Below are 25,395 nucleotides of genomic sequence, written 5' to 3'. Positions count from 1 at the left end.
GAGAAACACCCTGGGATTGTTAATGGCCACAGAGAGTCAGACCTCGGTCTTACATCTCATCCAAAGGACAGCACCTTCTTACAGTCCAGTGTCCCAGTCATTATACCAGGGCATCAGGACCCACACAGACCACAGGGTGAGCACCCCCTGCTGGCCCCACTAACACCTCTTCCAGCAGCAGCCTCAGCTTTCCCAGGAGTCTCCCCTCCAGGTACTGGAAAGGCTCACACTATCTGAGTTTCAGTGGGGGGGGCTGCCAGCTGGGAGCTGCAGGGTGATACACCTGCCGGCTAAATGTAAGAACTGTTCCGGCGCCTCCGGGATCGTGTCGCGACGGTGGAGGAAACTGAACTCCAGCTGGAATCTGAAGGGAACTTGAATCGAAAGCCCGGAGCGTCACCCACCCGTGGTCCAGAGCACCAGTAAAAAGGCAGCAGGGATTGTCGGGAGGGCCATCCTGCCAGGAGGATCCCGGACGAGAGTCGACTCTCCCATTCTGCAGCTGAAGCGACACTGAATGGTCGCTGCAAAGACCGCGCTGGTCTGTAAGGGGGAGATAAGAGATGTTTCAGCAAGAAAATTGGCATTGCCCCCTCCTGCCATAAGTGAATATAAACTGGGTAGAGAATACAAATGGAAAGACAGATTAACAGCTTGGATTCCCCCCCAAGGCAAAAACAAAAATCGTGACTGGGCAGAAGGTAACATCTCAGATAAACAATGAAACACTACAACGCTGGTTCCACCCATTCAGAAGACAAAAAAAAAATCAGTTGAGTTTGTGTCTTTTGCAGGAGGCTACGCCACAGAGTCCTGGGTCTCCTGAAAAAAGGAAAGCGACCTGAAACTGCTCGGGAGCAACTTGCAACGGCACGAACAGGCACACACGCAGAGCCGACGAGCGCGGTGGGTTTCACAGTGTGTAGGACGGGGGGCGACTTCACGGATTTCAACCTGTTCTCAGCAGCAACCGAGTGTTTCCGGGGATCCGGAGCCTGGTGGCCCACAAACACACGCCTGGTGGTTTTGGGGTCTAGTCGAGTGCTCGGCTACATGGACGTCGTAAGGAGAGGGAACGGGTAAAGGTTTATTCCGCGCTGAAAAAAAAAGAAAAGAGACAACACTTCGGCCTCGACTGCTGGAAGGGGAAATAAAATCTCACACGTGTATCTAGAAACTATCGGAAATATCGCCGCGAAGCGACTTCTTAGGCTCCCTTAGGGAGTGAAAACCAGGTCTGGGGAGGTCACCAGGTCCAGCGCTGGGGATCCCCGGTTTGACCAAGCGGGTGGGGGAAAGGAGCCTTTCCCCGCCATCTTTCACATTCCATACACCCCGTTGTTCTTGAATATTTTTAAAAAGGTCAAAGTCCTATTAGGATGGAATATTTATTAACTCCTAGTTTATACCGACGCCAGACTTTCGCATTTAGATGCTGAATTTTAATACCTCAGAAATGCGAGATGACGCGTGTGAATACGCTCGGGCACAATTCTGTGAGTTTGGTCCAACTGAAACCTTTCGGGGATTTTTAACTCATTAAAAAGCCCATACAAATCTAGAATATTTCCAAGTGTACGAGGGAGTGTACGAGTATAGCCTGCTTGATCTCGGGAGGGTGTTAGAAGATGCTTTCAGCTGGCAAGAAAGCTCTATTTCCGCTTGGTGGTTTATGAACTGAAAGTCAGCAGTTTAGTGTGCTTAAAAAGATTTAAAACGGAGTTACGTCGACAGAAAAAGACTATCGGAGGTGAAGGGCTCCGTTAGGCTTGATAGAGTTCACGAGCCCTCTTCATCAACCTATTTTAACACCCTCCTGCCAGAACAAGGAAGAACAAAACCCTTTTATTTGTGCCGAGGTACAGTAGGTCATCCGCAGATCCGCAAAACACGAAAACTCCGGCATTTCTACTCCACTTGAAGCACTTTCCCTTTACAAAACCCGACGCGTTTTAAACTTTTAAGCAAAGAGAGACGCGTATTTAAACGGCAAAGGACTAGTCCAAAAAGATTCTAAGCGAATGACGAGACGGCTAAAAAAAAAAAACAACCACGCACTTTCTAGTCGCCAAATACGTGTGTGCATTTTCTATCTAAAACTAGCAGGGGGGCTGAGCATTTGGTTCACAGAAATCGAAAATAGGGGGAGCTGCTCGCCTCCTTTCTAAATCCACTCCCTTCTGTCTGGAATGATGCAGCTCGCAGCGGTTAAAATCGAGCTCTTCCCACCTGAGGATCAGTCGCACCTCCGCGCTGAGGAAGGTGCCGGGATCAGCACACAGCTCTGTCCTGCAGCAACACGCTCGCCAAGAGAGATTTCAGACTCATCCCGGCTGATATGCTATTTGCCCCCCCAGCAGTGATGTCTGAGGTCCTCGCACACTCACCTGCGCGTCCAGTCCGCCGGCTCTGTACTGCGTATCAGCTATTCTGCCATCCCGGCTTGTCTGCCGAGTTTCCGACAGTTTATATGCACATTACAGCGATACCAGTACCGCCTACTACGTGAGAATAAGATCAGAACAGCGAGGCTTTAGCTTCTACCCATAACTCCGCCCATTGCCACACCGATATCCGCGGGGATACCTGCGAAACTCTTTTAAATAGCAGACCCGTGACGAATTATACATATGGCAAATCCGTTGGCTTTGGGCCTAATCAGAAACCTGATTTGCACGGGTCAGGGTGGCGAATGTGCCGTCGCCTCAGAGTGTCTCCGTGACTTTTCTTAGAACGAGCGACTACAGGATAGTTTAAGGCCATGCTTTAAAAATAATCAGATCCCGTCAATGAATGAGTGAAATAAACTGGCAGAATCCTGTTAGGTAATCTGCAGAAAAATGAAATACCCCCACGCGGGATACGACGAACACACGAGTCTCCCCCCCTGTCAGTTGCTACGAAGTTGCGTTTTGGCCTGCAGTTCTGCGCTAAACTTGAGTTGAAGTTCCTACGTTACTGCCCAGGGGTCTCTCCCACCTGTGAGCTTAATTAACCACGAGCAGACCCTGCTGCAGGAATCCGGTACCGAGGATTAAACCGCTCGTCTACCGCGCAGGAAACTGAACAGGGGTTCGGAATCTCTGAATTATCCTGACCGGTTCACTGATCTGCGGGCCACTATCGATGTACATTTATTAATGTCCAATGCACGTGATAATGTTGGGTTTTTAAGACAACTGCGTGTGGGCGCTGTATTTTTCCTTGATCAAACCACACTTAAGTCATACGGAGATACTTCAGACGCGTTAAGAGAATACATCGGTAATTTATTCATTTTGTTTTTTTAAAGACAGGCTGCATTTATGTGCACGAGCTAAATAAATACACGTAAATGTAAGCCTGATGCACCTGCATGAGCTAAGTGCGTTAGTTCTTTTGGGCGGGTTTTCTCATTTCAATGGCTAATGTTTTAGCGTTCTCTGGAAGATATAAACTTGGGGTTTCTTCGCAAGTTCAGAACAATTTTTAGTGCGGAGTTGGGAGACAAATTTCTCCGGGCAAGTTCATTGCAGTGCTTATGAACCTCGGGTACATTATTAACCAACTACTAGTCCGTTATTTCTCCTAATTGCAATGGCACATTTAGGACACAAACAACCTACCCAGTAACACAAAAAGCAAAAGTCAGCGAAGGGACTGAAAGTCTCGTTTAGTAGCAGTGTCGAAGTCATTCTCGTGTCACGCCGTCGCCTCTGACCTGCGAAGTGGGTTTTTTTTAAATACTGCCCCATCCTCGAGTCTGACTGGTCTCTCCGGTCCGCTCTTGGAAAAAAGAAACGAGAGGCAAAACAGCGACCCCAAGCTCAAGCGCCGGCAGAGAACACTTCTTGAACCTCGTACGAAGGGGGAGGGGGGAGAACGACATTAAATGTCTTCGACCGTCCGAAGAAACTGGGTATGATTCATGTTGTGTAAAAATGCTGCCCCGCTTTGTTTCAATACGTTCAACCGCGTTTGAAACGCAACAACAACAACAGAAAAACAGAAACTCCCCCAAAGCAGTCCTTTGAACTAAGAATAGCGGGGGGAAATGTGTCACCGCCCCCACGAGGGCGAAAAACTAAAAATAGCAACATTGCAAATCCTGGAGATTTCAGGGCGGCGCCGAGAACGAACAGAAACTCTCTCCCGAGACGCCTTCCAGCGATCCGGCAGCAGAGTGGGCGTCTCCGTCACCTGCTCTGTCAGGCCGAGGGAACACGCAGACAACTGCAGCCGAGGGACAAGTTCGAGTTTTCTCGGGGCGAGCTGGAGGTGAACGAAGCGAGTATCGGAGAACAACTTAAGCCGAGGGTCGTTGCGGGTCCGGACCGGCCGGCTTCAAAGCGGGTGAAACTCTTCTTCTGCCGTCATCGCCGTCGTCATCATCATCAGCAGCAGCAGGAAGGGTGTGAGTGACGAGCTCCGAGACAGAAGGGTTTTACAGATTCGGGGTCGATTTCTGGAGCTGAGAAAAGTGGGGGGATAGCGGGTGAGAACTGAGGCGTTAAAGAGTGGCCCGCGGAAGGGGGTCAAACCGGCAGTTTGCTGATGTGCGAAACGCCGGCAGGAAAACACAACACAGCAAAACAGAAACGCCGAGTTGTATCGTGACGCACCTGTCACCTGTCCTGCAGCAGGTTGCAACCTGTTGGACAGCGGTATCGCCGAGACCTGTTGGAAGCCGCAGAAGATGGCTCATCTCCAACCCGACACGAGCAAAAACCGAGCGATCAGCCGGAGATAACCCGATCCCAAATGAGATGCGTCAAGGTAATGAACAACACTCATAGAACTCGCATTTTAAAATGACTGGCGTTATATAATAATATTAGTAATAACACTGTATTTTATATAGCGCCTTTAAAGGCGGCCTCTCAAAGCGCTTTACAGAATAACAACAGCAACAATAATAGGCTTATTAGTAAATCTGTATACATAGTATGTACGAAACATGATTTTAATTGAGATTTTAATAATAAAAAATGCATTGTACATAGCGACTGTAAAAACGGCACAACTGATGCGGGAGTGTAGATCATTTCCTTCGGGACGAAGCATTTGTAGGACATTTTGGTGACACGACCTAGCAGAAAAAAAAGATGTCGGACGAAAGGGGCAACTAATTGTAACAGTCAACTAAAATTGCGAACGAACCACAACACCACGGATCCCGTGTTCTAATGAGAGAGAAAGGTGACGTCAGAACCACACCTACAGGTGCTCATTAACGCAGGGCCTGTAGTCCTGCGATGGTGATGTCTGAGATCGACTATTGAGAGAAATATCCCAGGGAGGATAGCGAGCTGAAGTCTAGGCACACATCACTCGCGCTATCGCTGCCAAATCCAGTTCTCACTCGTTTTAACCCCAATGAAGAGCCCAGAGAATCATGCCGAACCCATCTCCAGTCCAGTGACGACCTGGCCCGCCGAGACCCACACGGAACCGGTCTCTCCAGATAGCCTCTCCCGGACCAGAGCCCCCCCCCAAATCGGACAGCACCGGAGCTCAGGCCCAGCTGAGCCGGGCCGATCCGAACTGAACCGAACCGGCCCACCTCACACGCCTGCAGGCCCCGGGACAGTAGCACAGCTCCGGTAATCCGGTCATTGTATCAATTCATTAGTTTACTTAATAAATCGGGGCAGTTTTATTGCTAACGAACATCACCGCAGTCCGGCGGGTCTCAGACATCACGCAGCGGCGAGCGGAACCCGACCGGGAGAATAACGGCGCTGCCAGCCCCCGCCACCAGACGGCGCTCTCCCCGAAACCCAGTTAGTTAACAGCAGCCCTGCAACTCGCAACTCACTGAAGCTAAGGGGGTGTGAGCCTGGTCAGTACCTGGATGGGAGACCTCCTGGGAAAAACTAAAGTTGCTGCTGGAAGAGGTGTTAGTGGGGCCAGCAGGGGGTGCTCACCCTGCAGTCCGTGTGGGTCCTAATGCCCCAGTATAGTGACGGGGACACTGGACTGTAAACAGGTGCCGTCCTTCGGATGAGACGTAAAACCGAGGTCCTGACTCTCTGTGGTCATTAAAAATCCCAGGGCGCTTCTCGAAAAAGAGTAGGGGTGTAACCCCGGCGTCCTGGCCAAATTTCCCATTGGCCCTTACCAATCATGGCCTCCTAATCACCCCCCTCTCTGAACTGGCTTCATCACTCTGCTCTCCTCCCCACTGAGAGCTGCTGTGTGGTGAGCGGACTGGAGCATCATCCAGGTGTGGCTGCACAGTGGTGGTGGTAGTGGGATTCCCCATTACCTGTAAAGCGCTTTGAGTGGAGTGTCCAGAAAAGCGCTATATAAGTGTAAGCAATTATTATTATTATTATTTTTATTATTAACAGTATTGATACCGCACAGCCGAGCTTCGCCATCTCAAATCAAGAGCGGCCGAAACTTGGCGTGGGAAGCGTAAGTTCACCAAATTACCCACAAGAGGGCGCCAGAGCTACATGTTTGAAGACCACAATCATGCCAGATATCCATTTAGCACTTCGAATTGAGAAATAACGTCTTTGCAGTAAGAAAGACAATTTTCGTACTTACATTAAGTGTTTATTTATAAATTATAGAATAGACAGAGAAAAGTGACAATTAAAGGCACTTACAACACTACATATAACATGTTTATAACACAATTTAAGAGTACTTTGAAATTATTGTGCTCTAGAATACAAACTGCACTTAAACCACAAATAAATACATGCATGCATCCACCTAATAATAAACTTCCAGAAAAAGATTCCAAGTCCATTTTTTCATGATATCAGCATTTGTATTTTTTGTGCTCCAAGAACGCTTACAAATAAGGAATGTGGGCCGTTTGGCACTTCATACCAAATTCACTCAACAATCTCATTTTGAACCCAGATTCCAGTCCAGTTTTTGAAAAATCTTTGAATCTGTGGATAGAAGATCAAAGCAGCTCAATTTGTAGTACAAAATCAAGCTTATAAAGTCTGTCTACATTTTGAAAAACAGTTGCAGCTCTCAAAGCCACGCAGAGAGCTCTGTAAGACAGCAAAGCTGATACTGCTCTGTAAAATACTGATCTACAGCACTGCCATCAGACTGGACGGTTCAGTTCCTGGACACCAGAGGTTGTGCTTCCTTTCCACCAGCGATTCCTGGAGCCCAGGAGCCCAGAGATCAGAGCTAAGAAGAGCAGCAGGAAGGGAGGGATCAGCTGGAGGAAAAGAATTGGAGAATTCCCTCCACCGTCAGGATCTGCAATAATAGAGAGATTGTATTAATCCATCCATTTTCAATCATCATCTAAAGGTCATGGGGAAGCCCCAGATCTCTCCATCTCACACTGTCCCCGCATGTTGGACACACCTCTGATCGCTGCCTCTCACACTGTCCCTGCACACTGGACACTCACACTCACGCAATATTCAGAAACAAGTTTATGTTTCCATTACCACACATACCATTTTGACAAGAGCAGTGCACCTTTATAATGTTACAGAGAACTGAAATTGTCAGGAAACCTCTTACCTCCCACAGTGACTGTCACAGTGCTGATGGTGTTTCCGTGAAGGTCCCTCACTGTGTGGCTCCTCTGATCAGCTGGAGTGAGGGAGCGTAGTTTCAGAGAGCCGTCCCACACTGACACTCTGTCTCTCTAATGGGGGACACAGCTGGCTGTGCTGTTCTGGATAGAACACACTCAGGTCGAGTCTTCAGCTCCTGCAGGGTCAAACAGCACCTCCACTGGCTCTCCGGTGAACAGAGGGACAGACAGAGAGGCTCCAGGCTGCAGGGTGAGGACTTCTGAGTAAGCTGGGAAGAAAAAACAATCCAACTCAATCTTTCTGAAACAGGTGATGAGATTGAAAGATTTCTTTAGAATGACAAAAAAAATTGGGTGGCACTGTGGCACAGTGTTTAGCATCGCTGCCTCACAGCACTAAGGCCCTTGGGCAAGTTCCTGGGGTGCTGTCTCTGTGGAATTTGTATGTTCATGTGGGTTTCCTCCCACAGTCCAAAGACATGCTGGTGGGTTAACTGGCTTCTGGGAAAATTGGCCCAGGTGTGAGTGTCCTGTATGTGTCCTGTGTGATGGACCTGTCCAGGGTATGTGTGTCCTGTGTGATGGACCTGTCCAGGGTATGTGTGTCCTGTGTGTGTTCTGTCCAGGGTGAACCCTGCTTTATGCCCACTGATTGACAGAACAGGCTCCAGCTCCCAAAATAAAAACAGTTTATAAACAGATAAAACAGTTTCGTGTTAACCTTTACAAACAAAATGTTGCCATTCATGCTGAAGCAGGATCAATATTCACACTGCACATTTCCAGCTCTGCAATATCACTACCGAAACATACTGCAGAAGTCCGAGTGAGATCCCCAAGATCTGCTAACAAAGGCTATCTCAACATATGCGTTAGAGCATACAAAAGTGACTTGTTCCAACGGCTGCAACAACACATGCCCCTCTACATGTGTTAAAAGGGATAATAATAATGATGATGATAATAAAAATAATAATAATAATAAAAATAATTGCTTACACTTATATAGAGCTTTTCTGGACACTCCACTCAAAGCGCTTTACAGGTAATGGGGAATCCCACTACCGCCACCAATGTACAGCCCCACCTGGATGATGCTCTAGTCTGCTCACCACACACCAGCTCTCAGTGGGGAGGAGAGCAGAGTGATGAAGCCAGTTCATAGATGGGGATTATTAGGAGGTCATGATTGGTAAGGGTCAATGGGAAATTTGGCCAGGACAGCAGGGTTACACCCCTACATGGACATGTAACAAAATGCAATTTGACATGTTAAAAGTATGAAATATGACTTTTGTTTCTGGGCCTGTGTGCTGTATATAAGAACTCGGTACCCCTTGCATTGAGCGTGTCCGTTCTGCAGGACAGACCCAGCACAAGTTGCCTTCCTTATTAATCTCAATAAACACTGAATCTGCACAAGACTGCGTCCTACTCCTCTGATGAAGAATTTTGTTAGGGATCTGGTCTATTATTGTGGGTCTGGAACTGGAGTCTCCCCCCGTCACACCTGTAAGGACTCTAGCAGCCAAGAGAGGGGAAAAGCGACCTGTCGCTGGAAGACGTGCAGGTAAATGTTCTTGGCATGATAACAAAGGTTGCAAAAGACATCGACACAGAGGTAACTGAAAGCTGTGCAGAGCAACAAAATGAAGACATTGTTGCTAAAGTGCTGCCAGTCCAGGAGGAGGATTTTGTCTACTGACAGAGTCCAACGCGTCAGGAGAGCCAACATGTGGACTTGCAAAGCCCAGAGCCATCATTATAGGATTCATCAGAAGGATGACGAGGGACATGCTGTGGCGAGCGGCCAGAGAGAACAAGTCTCTGAAGGCCAAAGACCTGAGGATTGCAGAGGATCTGTCTGCCGAGGACAGGCACACCAGGGACCAGCTGTGGGAAAGAGATCCGTGGCCAGTGACTGTCCAGCCCAAGAGATCTCCCTGTAGCGGTTATGAACGCGGTTAATGCTGAACACGGTGGTGTTGTTATCACTTTTAAGGGTTTGAAACTCGCAGTTCAGTAGCTTTTCCCCCCCCAAAGAGTTTTTTTCTATATTGTTTGTGTCTTTTTCTATTTTCTCTATTAACCCCAGAGGTATTAGGAATATAGTTAAACGAAAGGCGATTTTTCCATTTTGAAAAAAGAAGAGAGCAGACTTTTATTTTTATTTGTTTACAAGAAACGCCTTGTCACCAAAAGATCAGCCTGATTTTCAGTTTCGGAAAAATCAATGGGGGGATGACATTTGGATTTCTAGTGGTACTAATCATTCAGCCGGTGTTGCCATCTTAAAGGGGCACTTTAAAGGGAAAATTCTTTATTATAAGATAGTTTGGATGCAGTCCGATGGCAAATCAGTTCAATGTCCGGGCTACAGGAATATGTCCAGGATTACACCATGTGTTGTGAACAAGCACCGCGAGACCCCCCTCCTTTCCTCTCGGTGGCGTTTCTGTCTGCCTTCGAGTCCAGAATACAGTATGTTCCTGCAGCCACATCTCAGTCAAACACACGATACTGCATTCCCTATACTCCCTCCGCCTCCTCACCAGTGCTCCCAGTGCGTCCATCTTATAAGATAAGATCACTTTATTAGCCCTATACAAGTTCTTGCATTAGGGATTCATCTTTTCACAGACCCCAGCTTGCTCTCCATGAGACACACAGACAGGGAGAGAGAAGCTGGGGGTCAGAGCCCAGGGTCAGCTATTTATACAGCGTCCCTGGAGCCGTTGGGGTTCAGGGCCTTGCTCAGGGGCCCAAAGGAGTAGGAGTAGCCAGCCGCGGGATTTGAACCAGCAACCTTCTACCCGCAGATCCTGAGCCACAGAGCCACCGCACCGCCTATTATTCGCTAAGGACCTCACATTTCCCATAATGATCGAAGGAAGATAGGACTTAAATCTCCTTCTCTTCGCATCGCACCGGGCCCTGCAGCCTCGGCGTTTCCTCCTCAGCTCCTCTGGGACTGATGGCTTCTCCCCGGTTAGTAGAGCCGGACTGTGTTGGGGATGAGCCTTGATCCCATGGAGGTGGTGGCTGAGAGGAGAATGCTGACCAAGCTCACAGCCATCATGAACAACACCTCTCATCCGCTTCATGGGACTGTTACTGGGCAGCGGAGCACATTTAGCAATAGACTGCTCCAGCAACGGTGTTCAAGGGAACGTTTCCACAGGTCTTTCCTCCCGGCGGCTGTCAGGGTGTATAACGCTGCCCTAGGCTAGGACTGTTAGCCCTTCATTTGCTCCTCTATGGACAGCATGTTTACTCCATTGTACTTTTTGGACAATCAGTCTGTGTAAACCTATGCACATTTTGCACCTATTTTATTGTTTTTACAGTGACTATGATCAGCACATTTTCCACACACCTATGTATTTATTTATTTTTAATTATTTTGTTTGTTTTTTGTTTTATAACTATTCTGATGTCTGTTTTGCTTGTCTTGGGCTGGACTGCTGTAACACATCAATTTCCCTACGGGATTAATAAAGTATTATATATCTATCTGTTCCTGCAGCCACATCTCAGTTAAACACACGATACTGCATGCTCTACACTCCCTCCGCCTCCTCACCAGTGCTCCCAGCGCGTCACGTGTGTAAACACTTACTCTGCAGCTATCTGCATTACAACCGGAAGCAAACAGTGGTCCGAGTAACAGCCAAAAAGTAGTATCTCGACTCCCTAGTATCCATCTTGTTGTGTGATCGCAAATCGACCCGCCGGCAAAGAAAAGAAAGAAAAACACTAACACCAACCGAAAGAAAAGAAAAGACGACAAAAAAGACACAGAGGTGCTGTAACAGGCAGGATGCCACCAGCACGCCTCCATCTCGAAAGAAATAAAAAAAAATACTCTTCGGATTATGGTCATCTTCCTTAGATAAAAGGACCGTTAACCTGCTGCTTGTCACTTCATGTGAGCTGCTTGCAACAATCGTTGTCCGTCTTGCTAATAAAACCATTCTACCATCTTGTGCGTCTTGGGCTGGATAGTAACACGCCACACACACCCAGGGATCATAAAATCGGCGATCGGCCTCACAAAACGTTGATCGGTCCCTCCCTATAATGCTCCGAGCTCTTACATCTATTATTAAGTAACCTTATTTTTTTAACTTTAATTTTGTGACTTGATCACATAATTTACTTCATTACGTCTGGCGGTTAAATGTTTGTTTTTTTTTCCTCTTGTACCCGTTTCTGATCCTCTGGTTGTATTTGTAAATTATTTATAATTTAATTGTTTAATATAAAAAAAGGATACGAGCGCCACCTTACAAGTAAACGTTGCTCTGTTCGTCATAAAATCATGCCGTCGACCTGGACTCCCGTGTTATGCGCAAGAACAACGGAAGAGATATCTCGGAAGCCACTGCAGCGTTCACCCATCTTTTTGCAACATTTCGGAGTGCAAGTGCCTGGGGCCTGCGCACCCTGACCAAATCCAAGAAAAGGAAAGGTGACCTACCTGCCCCGAGGGGACAGTTTCTCCAGTGTTAAAACATCACAAGATGTGTAAAGGCCGTTATGAAGGGCCCCAGAAGCACTCAGACGAGTGAGAGACACCCCGGCAGGCTGGTTTGTGCAGCTCCCGAACTCTTTGCATCTCTGCGGCTTGGCATCTGTTCCTGAGCCCCGTCGATCGTTTCCCTTTCTTCATATTCTCTCTTTTTTCCCCTCACTCCTCTGTGAAGCAGTTCCTTCTTGGGTGTTTTCTAGAAACCCAGTGAGGAGTCGGGGAACCTCCCCCGTCTCAACCAGCAATGGCGCACGTCTCCACTGCGCAGGCGCCGCAGCCCCACTGCATGCCAACAGGGCGTGACCGCTCTTCTATTTTTACAATACGTTTCTATACGCTAGAGCAGAGGTTCCCAACCTATTACAGCCATAAAAACTTACGCGGCCAACACAAGGACCAGCCCGTCCTCACCGTTTTGAAACGGGCTAGCTCTAAACCTCACCAGTAGCCTAATCGACACCAGTAATCAGAGAAAATACGCATATACAAGCTACAAACATGGCTTTACAAAGACCGTTTATTGATTACAGAAGGAGTCCTGTCAGCACCTCACAAATAAATAACATTAAAAAATATTTAAAAACTAAGGCACCAGTACAGCTCTTTTTTGATGATATCTCATAATGGTATGATGAAACGTTAGCCTTGTCAAAAACAAAACAACATTTTTTCCAGAAGTGCGGGGTAGCCGGTTTGTGCCAATGAACATATGACGACGTTGAGAGAAAAATATGCACCATAACAATCAGAACAATTACTCAAGAGCGCCTTCTTTTTGGCTAGCTCAGTGAGGGGGCTGGTGCTCTCTGACAGATACCAAATGGTGGAGGTCGGGCGCCAGAGAGAAAAGCTGCAAGCAGAGGTCTGGCTCAACATTAAGCTACTGTATTCGGTCTTTAGTGCCACCAGCGCAGAAACTCCAGTTTCACAAAGATATGTTGTCGGAAACGGCATCAAAAATGTCACTGCTTTGTCTGAAAGACCAGGATACTCCGAAGTAACATGAAGCCAAAACTTGGTTAAGAATTTCTGTGAAAAAATCCATTTTAAAGCACTGTCACAGGATAGACTGTCTTTTTGCTCAAACTTGCGAGGGGCACTTCGCATAAACTCACAAAAGGATTTTCAGTCCAGCTAAACCGAACATCTGGAGCCGGGAAGTAGTCGCGCAGTTGGGTCCTCAAACTTTGCAAGTGCTCTGTACTTAACTCTGTGATAGAGGCTGGTAGCTGCATTTGTTCTTTTGTAAGAAAATCTGACACATTTTCACACGAGTCGTAGTTTGACCGATCGACACGTTTGGCCCGCATTTCCAGTTTCTTTATTGTGGCTTCTATTTTACTTCGGACGTGACAAATCGTCACTGCTTTACCTTGAAGACCAAGGATGAGTCCATTTAAGTGACTGAAAATCTCCGCAAGATAAGCCAATTTAGCGAGCCGCTCGAAATCATTGAAACGATTTGAGAGCTCAAATTCTGAGTCGGATAAAAGAAATTCTTACTTCATCACGCAACTCAAAAAGCCAAGTAAGCACCTTGGCCCGAGAAAGCCATCGAACCTCGGTGTGCAAAAGAAGCTGAACATGATCACTACCCATTTCTTCACATAGCACTCGAAGTAAGTGTGACTGTACAGGCCTGCTCTTTATGAAGTTGACTATTTTAACTGCCTCATCCAAAACACTCTTAAGATCTGCTGACATTATTTTGGCAGCCAACGCTTCTAGTGACTGGAGACAAAAAAAGGAGACAGAATTTTAAAATAGAAATAGACACTTGACAGCCAGAAGAATTCCCAATTGTAAAAGCTAAAACATGATACTTTTTACGTACATATTTCCATCATATGTCTCCCCTTTTGATTCTTTAAATTTCTAATAGAATTTAAATTAAAAAAAGGAATTCAACTTTAAAAGCATGAATAGAGGGGGCAGTATTAGACCATTGACCTCTGTGGAAAATACCATTTTGCAAATCTATCCCAAACAGTTTTGTATATCTGCAGTTAAGAAAGAAAGGTAACAAAGATTCCTTCTCATTATTAAAAAATACAGATAACACACAATTGGGCCACTAGCCAGATTTTGTTATCATACCAAGTCGTAAGAAATATGCTTTTATTTTGATACCCTCTATCTTTATGATTCCAAATACTATATGTATATGGTGAAAAGTTATGCTTATATATTAAATCCAAACACAATAGAACTTGTTTAAGAAAGTTAGATAATTTAAGAGGAATTCTATTAATGTCAAAGTGACATTTTAACACAAATTCCATATCACGTTTATATGGAAAGACCAACTTGGGAGAGAAATTCCATATACTCATTTTTTTTCTAGTACAATTTCTAATCTCCGTGAGCAGAGAGAGAGAGTGAGTTCAAGGTTACTAAATGTTCGTGTTGGGGCTTGTCTGGATGTATCCAATCACAATACGGCGGAGGTGTAGGGCTTCTCTGTATTTATCCGATCACAATGCGGCGGAGGTCGAAGTCCTGCCCACAGACTGTAGCTAGTGCGCGTAGTTAGCTTCTTCAAACCTGCCGCGAGATTTGCTTCTCTCTGTCGGGGACTGATCCACCGGCACCGAGCCTCGCTGCTGTCAGGCGTGAGATACATCGTCTTTATCGTCTAAACTCGTTGCTATTTCACTCGTTCAGTTGCAAAGTTCCTGTTTCTCTCGTCACACAGGTGAGTATTATTGATCCGTCCCGGCGTCTTCACTGGAGGTTTGGAGGGGATGAGACTGAACGTGATCAGATGGAATTGAACTGAAAAATAAAACATAGTGTCGATTACAATAATATATTTTACTTTTTAATTTAAAGAAAACGAACTTTTACCAGTTTAATTTTTAAATACATCGTAGTTACGTTCGTGATTTTTTTTTTCCTTCGACAACATGATAGAAACTAGCGTGGAAGTTGAGTGTATCTTGGAGGAGTCGGATGTCCGGCCAAAAACTTCCTTTAGTTTGGGTTGTGGGCTTCAGACAGGATGAATAGTTACTTTCCTCCTTGCGGCTTCAGACAGCCCGTGCACGGAGGTTTAAACTGGTGAAAAGTAGCGCGGTGACATTTAAAGCAACAAAGCAGAAGTAATTAGTAAGATAGAGCCGGTGTTGAGCGCTGGAGACCTGCAGCCGGGCGGGGAGGTGAGGCAGAGCGACACCTGTAGTTCTGTAGTTTATACTGACACGGAAAAGTGGACCAGTGGAGTCATTTGCCAGATTTGTCAATGACAGAGTGTAGATATTTTACCAACCAGTCTTCTTACTTTGACAAATACGACGGTCTCTGTTTTAGACTCCAGTTTGTGGCGTCTGAATTCAACGTTCTGCTGTTAAAATACGATAAACTCGTTGCATTCTTAGGGAGAGACGAGAATTCAGTAAAGGCGTCGCTCCTGGAAATCTCACAACATGGTGGTCACAGAACGGTTTAACATCGCGACGTGTTTGATAAAATAAGCTTTAAGAATGAAATAATGCATAGATTCCTTCATAACCGAATCTCCAGGTGTGTTGCAGCAGAGCACAGATTTACAGAGAATTCAGACGGGATGGCTGTGTGGTCAGGCTCCGAGTGGGGATCTCTTATTTTCTGAGAAATCAAGAATATGCATTTGGAGGGTCTCCAGGGGGTTTCTTGGGATGGCACAGGACCTGAGTACTGCGTCTGGTAGCGGGGGACACCTGTGTTACACCTAGATTACCAGGCTACATTAAAGAGGAACTGCAGTCCCAGGTTCTCAGACCGGTTATTAAATCTCTGACAAAATAAATTAATTGCAGGTTTAGAAACATTGTACAAATTTCAAAATACGGCACAGAATCGTGAACTTTGTGAAAGTACTGTAAGTCGCTATGTTGTGGCAAACCCCTGGTCTCGCCGTGGGCACGACTGAGAATCCCAACAAATTGTGATGCGGCCCTTCCTGCTCACTAGTCCCTGTGATGACAGATGTACGGATGTGCGAGCGAATACGTCCAGGTTGTGCAGCAGACGTTTCACACAGAATTGTTCCAGCATGATCTGCAGGCTGAGTTAAGAATTAAACATATTGGTGGGCAAATCCATTTGGAAGTCAAGAGCAGGATTTCTACTGGATTAAAAGAGACAGATCCACAAGCCTGAGTGGACAGTGTCACAGGGCTGCTCCACCTCACTGGCAGTTGTGTTTCCCTCGATTCATTCTGAATCACAGAACACTGCGGAGATTCAGTGTAAGTCAGGAAATTAGAGGTTTTATATGTTCCTGTTTTACATCAGCAAACGGTATCTTTCTAACCCTGATGTATAAAAAAACACGGTAGTTCCCTCTTTAAGGTCCCTTGTCTCTTTCCCCAGGGTGAATCTTACGATGCGACTTCCTGTGTTGGTTTTCTTTCTTTTGCTTGCACTGACAGAGGGTGAGTATCAATTTCCATTCACAAATTTATATTTCCTGTTGATTTTCACTCTCAACAATTCACAAATTCCCTCTTTGTGGGAATTTGCACACCTGACCTGTACTGACCAGAGGAGCCCCAGATCACATAATCTCACACTGGACACCTCTGATCTCTCCCTCTCACACTGTCCCTGCACGTTGACCAAACCTCCGATCTCTCCCTCTCACACTGTCCCTGCACGCTGGACACACCTCCGATCTCTCCCTCTCACACTGTCCCTGCACGCTGGACACACCTCTGATCTCTCCCTCTCACACTGTCCCTGCACGCTGGACACACCTCTGATCTCTCCCTCTCACACTGTCCCTGCACGCTGGACACAACTCCGATCTCTCCCACTCACACTGTCCCTGCATGCTGGACACACCTCTGATCTCTCCCTCTCACACTGTCCCTGCACGCTGGACACAACTCCGATCTCTCCCTCTCACACTGTCCCTGCACGCTGGACACAACTCCGATCTCTCCCACTCACACTGTCCCTGCATGCTGGACACACCTCTGATCTCTCCCTCTCACACTGTCCCTGCACGCTGGACACAACTCCGATCTCTCCCTCTCACACTGTCCCTGCATGCTGGACACACCTCTGATCTCTCCCTCTCACACTGTCCCTGCATGCTGGACACACCTCTGATCTCTCCCTCTCACACTGTCCCTGCACGCTGGACATGCCTCTGATCTCTCCCTCTCACACTGTCCCTGCACGCTGGACACACCTCTGATCTCTCACTCAGACTGGGCACTCTTTATTTTCCATAATCTCTTAAAAAATAAGAACTGAAACAGTGAAAATATACATTTGATATTAAATAAGGTTTGGGGATAAATTCAGAATAATTTGTGTGCGAGAGGTGTATTTTTCAGCAGTGTATCGGTTTTAAAGTTTTTTTTTCTAAAAAATATTTATCCAGTTGGATTTGTGCCGCAGATAAAAATGTTTAGGGGATATCTGCATGTTTTAAAACCCTAAATGGTGTTGTGTAGAAGTTAATAGGATAGTAAATGAAATCACACATCTCATTTCTCATGATATTAAATAAATGACCATTAATATGACAATTATTAACTAAGAACTCCTTGAGAATCGGCTAATCAAACTTCACATTTGTTTTTGGTTGGTGAATATAAGTTTTTACAAAGATTTATGAGTATTCTTATTCTTATTGAAATAAATGAAATAATGTTGTTGACTATTGCCAGATACACTGGAGGTGTGTTTGGGTTTGCCTTGATCTACACTGTTTCATCTTCTGAAAGAGACTGAGCAGCAAAAACTGAAAATTGACACAAGTGCCTAGTCCAGCTTATCATAGATGCAACTGCTTCTGATATCCAGGGTAAGAAGAGATGGTAGTTCCCCAACATGGGGCAATATTATTGCACATACAGTACAATGAAATACACAGTATTAATATAGGAGGTGACATTGTTCACAAATTAACTATTGTGTTTAAACTGAATAACTTTCTCGTATAAATGAGTTAATTTTTTTTCCTCTGTGGCGCCAATAAGCTTCCATAGGAAACAAGACCCTGAATGAATTAATCCTAGTTTCATTCAAGAATTTTTCCAGTCGGTTATAAATGGAGGTGAACAGTGTACCAGTTTCCCCTGATCTGTCTGATCACACTCTTTTAAACTGGAGTAAAAATGTGTTGTCTCAAATGTGTGTCTCACTGTGTAAGCTTTGCCTGGAGTCTCTGGTGTTTAGCATGATCACACCCTTTTAAATTGGAGTCAAAAGACATAGTTTCTTGTGAATAGTGTACAGGAGTGTCTCGCTGTGTTTCATATGATCACACTCTTTCAAACTGGATTGAAGGGCCTTTGTCTCTCGTTGATGTTGCTCCCTCCTGATTGTCTCCCAGCATCGTCTGCAAATGCGGATGTGTCGGTGAGAGTCGGCGACGAGGTCACTCTCCACTGTGATGGGACCCCTGCATCCGGAATCCCCCCAGAGCAGCTCCTTTTCATCTGGAAAGCGGATGGGCGCTATGTCAGAGCACAACCTCAATAAATTACATTCAATTGAACTAATTTTTATTTATTAAACGTAAAAAAATATATCTCAGGGCAGATTTCTATCGAAACACAATATGATCGTTTACATTATATTTTTGGAAGAATGGGACTCTTCATAAGCAGCTAGAGATGTTTTTTTTTTGTCCTTCAGAGATCCTGGCAGGCATGAGCCTACCTACCATGAAGCTCTGAGTAAATGAACACAAGATTGGACTGGAATCGGGGTTAAAAATAAGACTCTTGGATCAAGTAGCTACAAACTGCCAAGCGGCCCATATTCCTAATCTAATTTGTATCCATTCTTGTAGCACTAAGAACAATTGTCGATAAGGATCGCGAAAATATCCGGACCTCCGATGTTTTTATGGAACGTTATTAGTCAAATGTGCACAATTTGTACTTGAGAGTAAATAATTTCACTCTTGAAAGTGTCTCATGCTGTATATGCCTTTATCCTGACTTTTTCCATTCCCGACTGTTATTTTTTAATGAATTTGTGTTTTGAAAAAAGTTGTATCTTTCTGGGCTGCACATATAAAAACGTCTTTGCGATAGAAAATGCAGTAATCGGGAAAACTAGTCTGCTTTTGCACCTTTGGCGCGCTCTTGTGGTTTAATGCGAAAAGTTTCCTAGACTGAGTTAGATCTTATTTATTTCGCGAAGAGCGGCTGTGTATTAACACTGTAAACAGTGACTCAGGGCAGAATTCCGGGATAGTGTCATTGCAGTTATTCTCCTAAACCCGCTCGTTCACCTGAGTCAGTCCCGCAAGCCGCTTCGTGACGTCAGTCCGGTCTGAAACCCGCAGAAGCTCATTTTCTGAGCCGTCACGGCCGTAAGAGGACCCAGTTCGGGACAGGCTGTCTGGAGAGACCGGTTCCGTCTGGGTCTCGGCGGTACCAGTCAGTCGTCACTGGACTGGTACTGGGTTTTGCATGATTCTCTGGGCTCCTTGCGTTTTTAACGCCTGATCACTAGGTCTCGATCTAGAATGATATTTTTTTTATTAAATCTGGCGCGTCGAGGTTGGACAGCAAATTATCTGCATGTGAACATTTGTAGGAGCAGAGCTCAACTCCTCTCTGGCTGCTGGAGAACTGACGTCACAAGAGCAGCGCTCTGAGGGGGGTGTGGCTGCGGGGGGCTGACCGACTCTCCTATTGGTCCATTTCTTTTATTGAAATAGGGGCGGTTACCCGACCTGTGGGGGTGAAATGACTGAGCCATCCAATAGGAACAGCGGGTATAATTAGCCACGCGAGTTCGTCCAATCAGAACGCCTCGTTCGCGAAACCGAGTCCCTCCTCCTGTGCCGCGGGTCTGTGGCCTCTCTCCTGTCAGGTCTCGCAGGGCGCCAGTCGCCGGTAGCAAGCGGCGCCGGGCCGCACGGAGAAAACTTCCGACAACAGAAGACACGAGGGTTGTGACCGCAGGAGAGATTTAGGATGAAAACGATAAAGAGGAGCTGGGCGGTGTGAGTCGCACCGAGCTCAAGCAAGACGACGATTTGAGTTATTCTGTCGTCGATGGCTGACAGATCCATCAAGGATTCCTTTATTAATGTTAGAATTACACCCCCCCCCCCCCCCCCCGATATTCAGCCACATAACCGCCGCAGAGTAAAAGAAGAGATATAAGAGAGATATTTAATACAAGTGACCGCTGACAGTTGGATAGGAGACCAAGAAGACAGTGGGGCTTATTGGAAAGAGCTCTTGACTTGTAGCCCGGGAGCTGTGGATTCCAGTCCTTGGTGATAGAGGAGGTTTATTTTCCTTTCTTACTTGACATTCACACATGAGTCAATAAAGGTCGGGTGCTTTGTTTGCTGTCCTATAGAGTAGTGTGTAGGGAGGGATCTACACTCTTAGCTGATGCATCAGGGGTTCAAAGGCTGGGAGTTATGTGAGCTTTGCTTTCAAGCTCAGGTGTACTAACACGTTGATCAATAAAGCGATAGGTGATCAGGGTGCATGGCCCTATAGAGTAATGCCTAAGGTTCTGGACCTATGGCTGGATTGTTCTGGGTTCGAATCATGGGTGGATTTTGGTTTAAGTTTAATGTGTCCTGACATGAACACACTGATAAATAAAAAGAGGGGACTGGGATGCACGTGGCCCTATAGAGTTGTGGTTAAAACTCCATGCTGCTAGCTAAAAGGTTGGAGGTTTGAATACCACGTGTTCCTTTTCACTTCAATTCTCTCAGACATCAACACACTGATAAATAAAGAGATTGGGGGTAGTAGCTGGGGAGCCCTTTAAGATAGTGGTTACGGCCCTAAGATCAGGGAAGGATGGTTGTGGGTTCAAATCCTGTCTGTGTCTCCTGCTTTAGTTTCATTTTAATCATTACTTAAATTTCTTGTGGCTGTGTGACTCTATAGAAGAGTCTCTAGGCTCATGACTTGTGGGTTTGAATCCTGTGGGGGCCTTAATGATTCTTTCCAATTCCATTCAAGTGGGTTGATGGTTGTCTGGCCCTGTGGTGTGGTGGTGAAGCGTGTGAGGCTGCTTGCAAGGGTTGTGGGCTCAAGTCCTGCTTTGCACCCCTGGTTTCCTTTTCAGTTATATTCTCACAGAGAGGGACACATTGATAAGGAAAGAGATTGGGGATGAGACAGTTTGGCCCTATAGAGGGTTGGTAAAGGCTATAGGTCTGTAACTCTGGGAGTGTGGGTTCAAATCCTGCTTCAAACCAGGTGTTTCATTTCAATTACAGTCTTTATAAGAATAACACATTGATAAGGAAAGAGAGTGGGTCTATGTCTGGGTGCCTTTGTAGAGTAGAGGCTAAGACTGGGCTTGTGGCTGACTGGTTGTGGGTTCAAACCCTCTGTGAGACCTGTGGTCTGTTTTCAGTTTAAGTCTTCCTGAAATGTCAACACACTGATAAGTGTGAAGAGAGTGGAGCTGTGAGTGTGTGCTTCCATAGTGTGAAGGTTGAGGCTCACAGTCTGGTAGTTGTGGGTTCCAATCCTGCTGAGACAAGTGTGCTTGTAGTTTAGTCCTTCTTGACAGAAAGGTGTTGATAAGTCAGGGGAACTATAAGGGTGGGTGGGGGGATCAATAGAAGAGAGGGTAAAAGACTGTTCTCACAGGTTCAAGACCAGGCTGGGTGCTGAGCTCAGGAGTGAACTGTGACAGTGGCAGGGGCAGGTAACTGGGTAAGGAGGAGAGAGAGAGCAGGTACCAGGGAGAGAGGAGAGTAACTGGATGAGCCCAGGGTGAGGGGCTCTGGGGTTTACCTTTTACTGAAAAGTTTCAAAAACGATCAAAATTTTCAGTAAAAGGTAAACCCCAGAGCCCCTCACCCTGGGCTCATCCAGTTACTCTGCTCTATCCCTGGTACCTGCTCACTCTCTCCTCCTTACAACCAGTCAGCCACAAGCCCAGACTCTTAACCTCTGGGCCTAAAAGCTCAACCCCTATCTGTTCACTTAGCAGTGTGTTACTGTTGCTAAGAATTATACTGACAAACAACATGCAATCATTGCCAGGATTTGAGCCCACACCCACGCAATCACAAGCCCAGAGTCCTAGCCCCTACTCTACAAAGACATACACTCACTGACCCATTCTCTTTACTTATCAGCGTGTTACTCTTATTCAGAGTGTAATTGAAAAGAAACTGCTGGTCTAAGGTGGGATTTGAACCCACACTCTCCGCATTACAAGCCCACAGCCTTTACTAACCCTCTATAGGGCCAAACCACCTCATTCCCAATCTCTTTCCTTATCAATGTGCCCCTCTCTGGGAGACTGTAACTGAAAATGAAACCTGAAGGAGTATTTGAACCCACAACCTGCCAAACATGAGCGCAAAGCCTTCACCCCTACTCTACAGAAATTGAAAAGAAAGCTCCCTTCCTAACCAGGATTTGAGCCCACACCTTAACACCTATGAGTACAGAGCATTAAACTCCCAACCACAGCACCACATTCCCCTGACCTCAGTGTCATTATTTATGAAGGTTCTGATATTTAAGTAAGAGTTAAAGTGAAGATCAGGGCTTTAATGGGATTTGAACCCACAGCCACCCACTCCCAACTCTAGGGATGTAACCACTATGCTACAAGCCTGCCCACATACAAGAGATCAATCTCTTTATTTATCAATGTTTTGATGTCAGTAAGAATGAACTTGAAAACAGACAGGCTGCAGCATGCAAGACCAGAACCCCATATCTTAATCTCTCCTCTACAGACCCACCCTGACATAGACCCCCCTTTTGTTTATGTATGAACATGTCTTAACCCCCAACCCTATAGGTCCATATCACCACAGCACTGAACTCTTTACTTATCAATGTGTTACTATTAGTAAGAATTTGCTTGAAATGAAATCAGAGGTCTCAGGTAGGATTTGAGGCTGCAACCACACATCTAGGAGATGCACAGTCTAAACCTATACTCTATAAAGGCACACACACAGAAAGCCTAATCTTTTTATTTATCAACCTTTTAATATCAGCAGGACCTGCAGACACAGGCAGGACATGAACCCCCCACCAGCTAATTCTTCCAGAACCAGAATCTTCTGATGATGTGTCTATCGGCTTGACTTCTACTCCACAGGATCACACATGCACACACACACTTACCATCTCCATCTATCTATCTATCGATGTGGAGATTTCAGTTAGCATTCAATTGAGGAAAAAAAATAGATACTGCTATCACACCTCCAACTGATGAATCTAAGGTAGAGAGAGAGAGAGAGAGAGAGAGAGAGAGAGAGAGAGAGAGAGAGAGAGAGAGAGAGAGAGATCAGGCAGGAGCAGCTCAGTATATAGAGAAGTGGAGGAGAAAGGTGATTAAACCAACCCATGTGGCCTCACACTTACTCAGCCCCTCAGTCCAGGGGGACAGCAGAGGATATCAGTGCCTTGTGAAGCTTCTGTCAGAGTCAGGGAGACAGACACACACACAGGTGGGGCTGGACAACACAGTATGTCAAAGCTGCCCATTCCCCATCCCCGCCACCCTTTGTGTAAAGAAGCGCCCCCCCCCCATCTTGACTGGAGGATCTCATCCAGCTGTGTCTTGAGAGTCGCCAAGCGATTCTCTTCAACACCCTGGCTGGGCAGCTTGTTCCCCACCCCCGCCACCCTTTGTGTAAAGTAGCGCCAATCGTTCTCCTTTCCAAAACGCACACCCTCTGAGTGTCCACTTCTGCCTCCTGATTCCTGTTTCACTGCTGTTTCTGGAGAACGACTAGCGAATCTCTATCATGGGGCAGTGTACACACACACACAAACCCGTTTCATGTACATGACCAGATCTTAATATTCGTCTAATTTCCCCCCCCACGTATTCCTCTGCTGCAGGCAGCGAAGACCGCAGCAACCTCTGTCTTTCTATGACGGCAACTTCCTGTTCACAGATGCCCCGGTACAGTGCAGAAATATGCGTTCATACACAAGGGTACCTGCTGCAAAAAACAAAACCACGCAATGTTCCACTTGCACGCCGCCATAGTTCACACCTTGGTTAGAATACTGCATACGATTTTAATCGAAAAGATATCGCTGCTCTGGGACCACATAGGATACATTTCTGTGCTGAAAAGAAGGGATAAGTAACTGGATCTCTTTATTCTCAAACAGAGGAGAATGGGAGGAATGTGATACAAATTTTCCAAATCCTTAAAGGTCACTGGCTACGTCAGTCCAGCTGGCTTCTTCAGATTTAATACTGAATCATGGACCAGAGGGCACAGGGGAAGTGCATTTCAGACAGAGAGCATGCGACGCTACTTTGCACAAAGGGAGGTGGAGGTGGGGAACAAGCTCCCCAGCCCTGTGGTTGAAGCCGATACCCTGGCTTCTCTTCAGACACAGTTGGATGAGACCCTCCAGTCAGGACAGGGGGCACAACTTTACACAGAGGGTGGTGGAGGTGTGGAACAAGCTGCCCAGCCCTGTGGCTGAAGCCCATACCCTGGCTTAAGATGAGCTCCTCCGGTCAGGACAGGAGGCGCTTCTTTACACAGAGGGTGGTGGAGGTGTGGAACAAGCTGCCCAGCCCTGTGGTTGAAGCCTCTCTCAAGACACAGCTGGGAGAGCCCCTGGACCCAATTAACCACTCATGACCCAACAAGACAGACAGGAGTGATTTGTTGTTTGTTTTCTGCGCACAAGAAAACCCATTTTTTTTACAGTCATCGGTCATGTTTATTTTTCACGTTTTAATTGGAGGTTCAGTCCTATTGCATTTTCGCGTGATAAGCGTTAAAGCAGGGCCGGTTTTGTTTTGGTACACGTCCGAACTACCCGTTATCAGCCACAGATGAACACAGATAAACACGTGCTCCTTTTTTTATATGACATCTTGCCACCGGGAATTGTTTTTTTTTTCCCTACGTCAAAAAGTAAGAAAAAGGAAGGAGCCCACAACAAGCGAGAACAATAACTGCAGACTCCCTGAACAGCGCCCTAAAAACCGCAGAGTAGCATCCTGACTTCCTGACTGCTTAGACCACGACAAAGCTCTTCCGCAGAGCGAAAGTCACCTACAGGCGGGTATTTTTTTTTTGTTTTAAACAGAACTAAAGCCCGTCTCTCCTGCAGCCGAGCCTGTCGCGACATGGGGTGTTTCATTTCACACGGAAGGAGCGCGTAGAATCAATAGAAAATACAGGAATCTTAGTAGTAGCACGTAATTGTGTTAAAAATAATCCCCCCCCCCTTTCCACTTAGCCCCAGAGCCCAGCGCAATAAACGGCTCGTGTTCAGATCCTTCTTTTTGGTTTTGCATTAAAAAAAGAAAGAAAACAGGTTCGCCGCCAGCGGCCCTCACTCTTACTCTGACATGCTCTCGACTTCCAGTCAGCTCGCTGGTAAAGAAGAGGCATTTCCTGTGGGTGTGTGTGTGT

The 25,395-nt window shown here is 46.3% G+C and overlaps 4 long non-coding RNA genes across 6 annotated transcripts; 1 reads left to right on the top strand and 3 right to left on the bottom strand.

Annotated features, from left to right (window-relative positions):
* Window positions 1-412: 412 nt before the first annotated feature.
* On the bottom strand, window positions 413-3,195 carry LOC148663869 (uncharacterized). The gene is made up of 3 exons (XR_015936466.1): window positions 2,388-3,195; window positions 955-1,097; window positions 413-543 (listed from the first exon to the last, which is right to left on the bottom strand). It is a non-coding gene; the product is annotated as an uncharacterized LOC148663869 (long non-coding RNA).
* Window positions 3,196-3,790: 595 nt separating this feature from the next.
* Window positions 3,791-18,945, top strand: LOC148663867 (uncharacterized). Of its 3 annotated transcripts, none has more exons than XR_015936457.1 (4): window positions 3,791-4,391; window positions 4,623-4,755; window positions 16,389-16,450; window positions 18,364-18,945. It is a non-coding gene; the product is annotated as an uncharacterized LOC148663867 (long non-coding RNA). The 3 variants fall into 3 exon arrangements; XR_015936458.1 differs by lacking the exons at window positions 3,791-4,391; window positions 4,623-4,755 and adding exons at window positions 14,531-14,730; window positions 17,696-17,832; XR_015936456.1 differs by lacking the exons at window positions 3,791-4,391; window positions 4,623-4,755 and adding an exon at window positions 14,531-14,730.
* LOC148663868 (uncharacterized) lies at window positions 6,522-12,345 on the bottom strand. Its single transcript, XR_015936451.1, has 3 exons — window positions 11,985-12,345; window positions 7,489-7,773; window positions 6,522-7,215 (listed from the first exon to the last, which is right to left on the bottom strand). It is a non-coding gene; the product is annotated as an uncharacterized LOC148663868 (long non-coding RNA).
* LOC148663866 (uncharacterized) lies at window positions 17,846-25,392 on the bottom strand. The gene is made up of 3 exons (XR_015936465.1): window positions 25,332-25,392; window positions 23,123-23,218; window positions 17,846-18,461 (listed from the first exon to the last, which is right to left on the bottom strand). It is a non-coding gene; the product is annotated as an uncharacterized LOC148663866 (long non-coding RNA).
* Window positions 25,393-25,395: the final 3 nt, after the last annotated feature.

Source organism: Lepisosteus platostomus, chromosome 5, assembly GCF_059453375.1.
Source record: "Lepisosteus platostomus isolate fLepPlt1 chromosome 5, fLepPlt1.hap1, whole genome shotgun sequence".
In the NCBI taxonomy this organism is placed as follows: Eukaryota; Metazoa; Chordata; class Actinopteri; order Semionotiformes; family Lepisosteidae; genus Lepisosteus; species Lepisosteus platostomus.
This window is presented reverse-complemented; position numbering and strand designations above follow the sequence as displayed.